Source organism: Salmo trutta, chromosome 24 (assembly GCF_901001165.1).
Source record: "Salmo trutta chromosome 24, fSalTru1.1, whole genome shotgun sequence".
Lineage (NCBI taxonomy): Eukaryota > Metazoa > Chordata > Actinopteri > Salmoniformes > Salmonidae > Salmo > Salmo trutta.
The window spans coordinates 4,135,881-4,144,875 of record NC_042980.1 but is presented as its reverse complement, the minus strand read 5'-3'; positions in this window follow the sequence as shown (position 1 = coordinate 4,144,875).

The window sequence follows — 8,995 nt, the reverse complement described above, 5'->3', positions numbered from 1 at the left end:
GAACACTAACTCCGCTGCACCTTGGTCTACTCTCTCTCACGACAGCCGTTACATGAAGAAGGAAAATTATGTGGATATATGGAAGCAACATCTCAAGACATCAGTCAAAGTTAAAGCTTGGACGCAAATGGGTCTTCCAAATGGACAATGACCCAAGCATACTTCCAAAGTTGTGGCAAAATGGCTTAAGGACAATAAAGTCAAGGAATTGGAGTGGCCATCACAAAGCCCTGACCTCAATCCCATAGAAAAGTTGTGGGCAGAACTGAAAAGGCGTGTGCAAACAAGGAGGCCTACAAACCTTACTCAGTTACACCAGCTCTGTCAGGTGGAATGGGCCAAAATTCACCCAACTTATTGTGGGAAGCTTGTGGAAGGCTACCTGAAAAGTTTGACCCAAGTTAAACAATTTAAAGGCAATGCTACCAAATACTCATTGAGTGTATGTAAACTTCTGACCCACTGGGAATGTGATGAAAGAAATAAAAGCTGGAATAAATCATTCTCTCTACTATTATTCTGACATTTCACATTCTTAAAATAAAGTGGTGATCCTAACTGACCTAAGACAAGGAATATTTACAAGGATTAAATGTCAGGAATGGTGAAAAACTGAGTTTAAATGTATTTGGCTAAGGTGTATGTAAACTTCCGACTTCAACTGTCGAACCTAACAGGTGGCGCTGCAAGCAGGGTTCACCACAATTTACAGTCGAACTAGAGATTCCGAATCAGTGAGCAGGAGCCGCCACCAGAAACAAGATAGGCACAATTCCTTCACCTGTTATCACTCATTCTGAAATATTGGGGAGATGAGAGTCGTAGGCTGAACCAATTATAGGATACGGACCTCGAAAACCTGAGTTTATTCAGTAGTCCCATTGTATTACGACCGGTCGTAGCTTTGTGGTATATGGTAAGTCTCGGAAGTTAAGTCCAAGGAGGTTGGTACCTGTAGAGGGTAATTCCTAGGGGGTAAAACCCGAGTGGTTTAGTTCTTGTGACTACTATAAAATATAGGGTAAGTTCCGGAAGGTAAGCCCGAGCAGGTTAGTACCTGCAATGGGTAAGTCCTAGGGGGTAAGACCGGGTGGGGTCCCTGCTAAACCTGTAACGAGAGGGTGAAAGTCTCAGCCATATATTAGCAGTAGCAATAAGGAGAGAGGTTGGTTTATTCACTATTGGGGCGGGGAACCATTACAGATTATGTGGAAATAGGAAGACAACTGTGACAACTGTCTGTTATCAACAACAGTGATATTTGCGGAGTAACACTGGAATAAGACATTAGGTAATTCGTATTCTCCAGTAATACATTTACAGAGGCTATAGTATTGGTTCTAATACAAGGTATTAAGTGCCGTGACCAATTAATAGGCACACATACCCTAACTATTCTCCGGGGAAGTGGGTAGCGCTACCTTGGAAAATAGTTAATAGAAGGTGTGTATTAGAGCCGGGAGTGAAAAAATCTAAACACCCTGGACACCGACGGGAGAAGCGTCAGAATAATAACTATTGAAATGGCGACCTGCGGACCCGATGCTCCCTCTAAAGCGGGGCTAGAGATAGAGAAGTTTAATAGAGCCATAGAGGCGCGGAAATAGGCGCACAAGCATTCTACCAATTTGTCTCGAAGATGGGAAAAATTGAGCAAACTGGATAAAATTGGTCAGCATTTCCCGGCTAACGGAAAATTCCAATCTAATAGAGAATTCAGGGAGGCAATTGTGACTTGGCACAATGACATAAAACCAGAATCAAAAGCTCAATATACCAGCGTTTTGATGTCTGCATTCTATCAACAAAAAATACAAACGGATAAACCCAGAATTAGTAGATGTACTCAGCTGCAGAAAGAGTGGGTACAGGAGTACATTGATAGAATTTGTACGTCGGTTTTGATGGCAGGTTTGAAACCTGTGATCAAAACGGCAATTGCGGAGGTAGTGGACGAGCATTCTCACTGGGATGAAATAGTACAAGCAGTGTGGAGAGAGGAGGCTAATTCCGTTTACTCCGTAGATGTACGAGTGGTTAATGCTGCCCCAGTGGAAGTCATTAACTGTGGTCTCAATGGCCAAGGTAGGACAAAGAAACAGAGAGGAAAGGGTAGCAACACAGGGAGTGTCTTAAACTGTTGTTTTGCTCTGTCCTCTCTCAAGTAATGGCAAGGGTGGCATCAGATTGTGTCTTAATTCATGGAAGGGATCATTTGACCACGAACAGTGTGTGAACCTCAAAACCCTCCCTAACTGGCTGAAGAAAGAGCGACAAAAGGCATTCAATACGACCGTGACTTTTAACACTGTGACCTGAGTTGGAGCCATCAACCTGGGTACGGGCAGCAGGAGTGCGCCATGAGTCCTGAGACCGCGCATATGGAGTGAGCATGGAGAGAGATCACATTCAAACTTCTCACATGCTGGTGGTGTACTGGTGGGAAAAATGGACCAGACAGACTGGTGGTGGCGCTCAGGTGAGAGACTTGTGTATTTGGAAAAACAGATTAATTTATGTGGATATTGATATCGGGACATTATCAAGGGCCATCAACTGTGACAGGCATGAGTTACATATGTGCCGATGGGAAGATGAACTATAACACTATCTGAAGAGGAACCCATGAAGACATGCTAGAAAGATAAGTGCCGGGACAAGGGGGGGTGGTCAACCGTGCCTATATTTTTTTAGTTGGGGTGTCAGGTTTATTGAGGAGGAATGCACACCGCGAAATTCATAGTAATTTAGACTAAGAATGCATTGAGATACCAATCTTTCATTACCAGGCCACTCACAACAGGAAACAGGGACAAATGGGGGTTGTAATGAGAAGAGTTATTACCGGCAATAAAAGGTCCCGTTTATAAATGTACATTCTAATCGTGATGATTTGTGCCAGGTTGAGAAGCTTGAATTTGAGGGATAGACTCAAAGTAAAGCACTAAGGACTGTCATTCTAACTTTGGATTGGATAATTTATAAAATGTTTTAATTATGATTTGGATAAAGTGAGAGAGAGCGCTACTCTCAAACTGTGAGGGGTGGGTGCACTGCTCTAACTTATTGGGTCTAGGGAGGGTTTTTCTCTCTAGAAACCTTATCTTTAAGTGTCCTCCGAGAGGGAGGTTATTACAGAACTCACTGGATGATAGCTTGAGTCAACCATGGAGGGGTTTTTGTTTTACAATGTCATCATAATCCTAATGTTAAAGCATATCAATACATATGGATTGCTGGATGATCCGGTACTATTAATTGCATTCAAGGCTCATAGTCTGTGTCTTGCGTTAACACCCAAGGATGAAAATGAAGGAGACAGGCATGGAGAGTAGCATCCCATGGGCATAGAACAGAATGGATGGACGGTTCTTTCCCCAGTCTTAGTCGCATCAAGGGTGGTGTGAAATTATTAAACATGTATTTTTTCTCTTCCCTGTTCAAGTCAACCTGTTTTTAGGTGTCGTGGAACATAAGAGTGATCATTGTTCCGGATGTGGGATTGGTGGAAATTGACCAATTGATTTGAGAAGGTTTTAGTATGTTTATAACTGTAGAAGTGCATTAGGAGTAGTGACTATTGTGTTATGGGTTAGATGGGATGATATCTGGGCAAATGTATTTGTAGCAGGAGGCGACGGACATATGAGGCCTGTGTTTGAGACAGAATGTTTACATCAGGCTGTTAAGTGGGATGGAATGTGACGGGGGTGGAGAGCTGTGGGGGCTCATAAATTAAGGTCAGGGTGATAGTCTCTGGGTATGATACCACTCTATGTATATTGTTACAGGAGATAGCTCGTAGGAGAGGGAGACAGCTAACTGTGCACAATATAGAAACTATTATAACATTAAATTTAACTTTACACATTCCCAGATCATGGTGAGAGTAGCAAAGATAGTGTTGGCACCTCAATACATTATTGTCAACTTTCAAGAAACCTGTGACTCAAAGTTTTGTTAGGTTGGATACTATTCCAACATCATTATTAAACTCTTACCTATTTCTAACAGCCAGCAAACACTTGACATATCTACCAGAAGATTGGGACTGATCTAACCTAAGCACAAGATAGTATTATCCACAGGTATAGACTGTTGCAGAACACAGAAGGTAATTGGAGATAGGTGGCTAGGGGACCGGGTATGAGTTGGGAGATAGGTAAGGGAGTATATGAAAGGGTCAGTCCTAGATCTATCTGTGAACCACAAACAGTAGAAGAGCAGGATACAGATTCCATGCCGTAGCTATTCTCACAGCAGTTGCTGTAGGGACAGTAACTGAAGGAGCAGTAGTAGTAGCGAAGGAGGCTATAGTAACAGCATGGAACTGGACTACGGCGCAAATGAGGGGTATTGTGAAGTATGCGTCATGGGCAGTGTTAGCAGTAGCAGGGGTTACTTTGGTAGCATTGTTGGGATATCATATGCTGAGGGCATTGATGTCGAAACGTTTATACAGTGCTGAGTTACCTCAAGAAGAGGTAAAGATGAAAATTTGGCCACTGCACGTGTATATCGGATGGCTATGGAGGAAGGAGATGGGGAGCAAAGTGAGAATGACATGGCTTGGGAACATCTCTCGTAACCTGTGGTCTGACGGGGAAAACTGGGTGAAAGCATGAGGAGGTTTTTTAGGGCCTTCATTTTTGCCAAACCCAGCAGAAAAGTATCCTGAATGCACAGGCAGGCGAATAGAGAGCGTGGAATTGTCATGTTATCAAACTTTGTTTTTTTTTGCATGTATAATTATGCATAGTTTAACACATTATTCATACTGCTATGTCTTGTGTTTCTTTTTGATTTTCAAGTCTTGTGCTATCACACTCTTAGAAACCAGAAGGAGAAAGTTGAAATGGAAGAATTCAACAGCTCCAGCAGACACGTTATTATCAGTGTTCTATGAGAAATGGAATTAAGAGTGTGCATAGTGTGACAATAGAACAGAGGCCATAAGTTTGTAAACCTCAATGTGAATGTTAATCATGTTTTATTTTTTGTTAGTGTTTTATTATCATTGTTTGTTCATTACTTGTTCCAAGTCATTTCCAAGTTTATGTAAGTTTAACAGTAGGAAGTTAATGTTCAAGAGGAGAGACTGTTGGGTTCTGAAAATATGAAATGTACTTATTACTGAGGGAAAGAGGGGAATGTATAACGTTTACATTCTGTCCGGATATGTTATTGTTCGCCATCAGGGATCCTATGGGAGGAAAAAGACACAATCTGGTACGAGTCAACATGACAGCCGTGAGTTGGGGAGGAGTGAGCACTTTGGGGCAGAGGTCAGGTCAGATGACGTGACGAAAAACAGATATCACTAAGGTTCTGTCTAGCAACAGAGATGCATTGGCTGTTCAGATGTGTAGGATCATCAAAAGTCGTCCTATAAATTCTCAGACAACCCAAAGATTCCTTGATGCCTTTCCAGACTCCCTCTGTCTACCCAAGGACGTCAGAGGACATAAATCAGTTAACCACCTAACTGAGGAACTCAATTTAACCTCGCACAATACCCTAGATGCAGTTGCACCCCTAAAAACATTTGTCATAAGAAACTAGCTCCCTGGTATACAGAAAATACCCGAGCTCTGTAGCAAGCTTCCAGAAAATTGGAACGGAAATGGCGCCACACCAAACTGGAAGTCTTCCGACTAGCTTGGAAAGACAGTACCGTGCAGTATCGAGGAGCCCTCACTGCTGCTCGATCATCCTATTTTTCAAACTTAATTGAGGAATATAAGAAAAATCCCACGTTTATTTTTGATACTGTCGCAAAGCTAACTAAAAAGCAGCATTCCCCAAGAAAGGATGGCTTTCACTTCAGCAGTACTAAATTCATGAACTTCTTTGAGGAAAAGATCATGATAATTAGAAAGCAAATTACGGACTCCTCTTTAAGTCTGCGTATTCCTCCAAAGCTCAGTCGTCCTGAGTCTGCACAACTCTGCCAGGACCTAGGATCAAGGGAGACACTCAAGTGTTTTAGTACTATATCTCTTGACACAATGATGAAAATAATCATGGTCTCTAAACCTTCAAGCTTCATACTGGACCCTATTCCAACTAAACTACTGAAAGAGCTGCTTCCTGTGCTTGGCCCTCCTATGTTGAACATAATAAACGGCTCTCTATCCACCGGATGTGTACCAAACTCACTAAAAGTGGCAGTAATAAAGCCTCTCTTGAAAAAGCCAAACCTTGACCCAGAAAATATAAAAAACTAAATCGGCCTATATCGAATCTCCCATTCCTCTCAAAAAAAAATTAAAAGCTGTTGCGCAGCAACTCGCTGCCTTCCTGAAGACAAACAATGTATACGAAATGCTTCAGTCTGGTTTTAGACCCCATCATAGCACTGAGACTGCACTTGTGAAGGTGGTAAATTACCTTTTTTTTTATCATATTACTCCAATGCTAGCCACCCTACACTGGCTTCCTGTTAAGGCAAGGGCTGATTTCAAGGTTTTACTGCTAACCTACAAAGCATTACATGGGCTTGCTCCTACCTATCTTTCTGATTTGGTCGTACATACCTACACGTACGCTACGGTCACAAGACGCAGGCCTCCTAATTGTCCCTAGAATTTGTAAGCAAACAGCTGGAGGCAGGGCTTTCTCCTATAGAGCTCAATTTTTATGGGATGGTCTGCCTACCCATGTGAGAGACGCAGACTCAGTCTCAACCTTTAAGTCTTTATTGAAGACTCATCTCTTCAGTAGGTCCTATGATTGAGTGTAGTCTAGCCCAGGGGTGTAAAGGTGAACGGAAAGGCACTGGAGCAACGAACCGCCCTTGCGGTCTCTGCCTGGCCGGTTCCCCTCTCTCCAGTGGGATTCTCTGCCTCTAACCCTATTACATTGGCTGAGTCACTGGCTTACTGGTGCTCTTCCATGGCGTCACTTGAGTGGGTTGAGTCACTGACGTGGTCTTCCTGTCTGGGTTGCCCCCCCCCCCCCCTTGGGTTGTGTCGTGGCGGAGATCTTTGTGGGCTATACTCGGCCTTGTCTCAAGATGGTAAGTTGGTGATTGAAGATATCCCTCTAGTGGTGTGGGGGCTGTGCTTTGGCAAAGTGGGTGGGGTTATATCCTGCCTGTTTGGCCCTGTCTGGGGGTATCATCGGATGGGGCCACAGTGTCTCCTGACCCCTACTGTCTCAGCCTCCAGTATTTATGCTGCAGTAGTTTGTGTCGGGGGTGTAGGGTCAGTCTGTTAAATCTGGAGAATTTCTCCTGTCTTATCCGGTGTCCTGTGTGAATTTAAGTATGCTCTCTCTAATTCTCTCTTTCTCTTTCTCGGAGGACCTGAGCCCTAGGACCATGCCTCAGGACTACCTGGCATGATGACTCCTTCCTGTCCCCAGTCCACCTGGCCGTGCTGCTGCTCCAGTTTCAACTGTTCTGCCTGCGGCTATGGAACCCTGAACCCTGACCTGTTCACCGGACGTGCTACCTGTCCCAGACCTGCTGTTTTCAACTCTCTAGAGACAGCAGGAGCGCTAGAGATACTCTCAATGATCGGCTATGAAAGGCCAACTGACATTTACTCCTGAGGTGCTGACCTGTTGCACCCTCAACAACTACTGTGATTATTATTATTTAACCATGCTGGTCATTAATGAACATTTGAACATCTTGGCCATGTTCTGTTATAATCTCCACCCGGCACAGCCAGAAGAGGACTGGCCAATCCTCATAGCCTGGTTCCTCTCTAGGTTTCTTCTTAGGTTTTGGCCTTTCTAGGGAGTTTTTCCTAGCCACCGTGCTTCTACACCTGCATTGCTTGCTGTTTGGGGTTTTAGGCTGGGTTTCTGTACAGCACTTTGAGATATCAGCTGATGTAAGAAGGGCTATATAAATTTGATATGAATTTGATTTGATTAGGAGAAAACTCAGTATAGGAAAAAGGGTTAAATATCAGTGCTTGTGTGAATATGTCTTGTCTTATTCAGCTGTATGACCCAATGGGGGAATAAACTTGGTTTGAGCTTTATTAAGCGTCCGTGAAATTGTATAAGGTTCATTTAGATCCTAACACATGGATGGGGGCCAACAACATAGCACTGGAGGCAATCCGTGTGCGGGAAGCCTTCACCGCCTACTTCTTTGCGCCCAAGTGGCACAGCGGTCTAAGGCACTGAAACTCAGTGCTAGAGGTGTCACTACAGACCAGAGGTGTGGACTCGAGTCACATTACTTGTGGTTAATTAAATAAAGGTGGGAAAAAAAGAGCACATTATGACTTGTTTAGGACTCGAAACTCAAAGTTAAAGACTTGAGACTTGACGGTCTTGACTTGAGACTTGACTCGGACTTGCCTGTCTTGACTTGGGACTTGACTTAAGAATTGAGACATACTTGTGACTTGTAAAACAATGACTTCCCACCTCTGCTACAGACACTCTGGTTCGAATCCAGGCTGTATCACGACCGGCCGTGATTGGGAGAGGCCCATAGGGCGGCACAAAATTGGCCCAGCGTCGTCCGGCTTTGGCCGGTGTAAACTGTCATTGTAAATAAGAATTTGTTCTTAACTGACTTGCCTAGTTAAATAAATAAATAAAATAAATACAAAATAAAACTGGTGGGGACAAAAATGCAATTTCAGAATGTGGGGGGGGACATGTGCCTCATTCCCAGTGAAAGTTGTGCTCCTGCTCAGTACACACAAATATATACTGGATAACGAGCCACAGTGTGCGGTGGTCGGCCCGGTCAGGTCTTTGACATATTCGCCCTGCTGAAAGATCAGCCACAAAATGTTGGCACCATTGTAACAGGTAGTAATCAAGCCCTGTTCTCCAGTATGGGAATAGAAGAGGAATAGGTTGGACAACTCCAAATAATCTTGGCTCTGACACACAAACACAAGCTTTGCAGGTCCATCAACCCATTACCTCTCACACCCAACAGGAACCTGTGGATAATGAGAGAACCTTCATAAATCAGCAGAATGTTAATAACCTATTTATTGACACTTTATGTAGTGTCCTG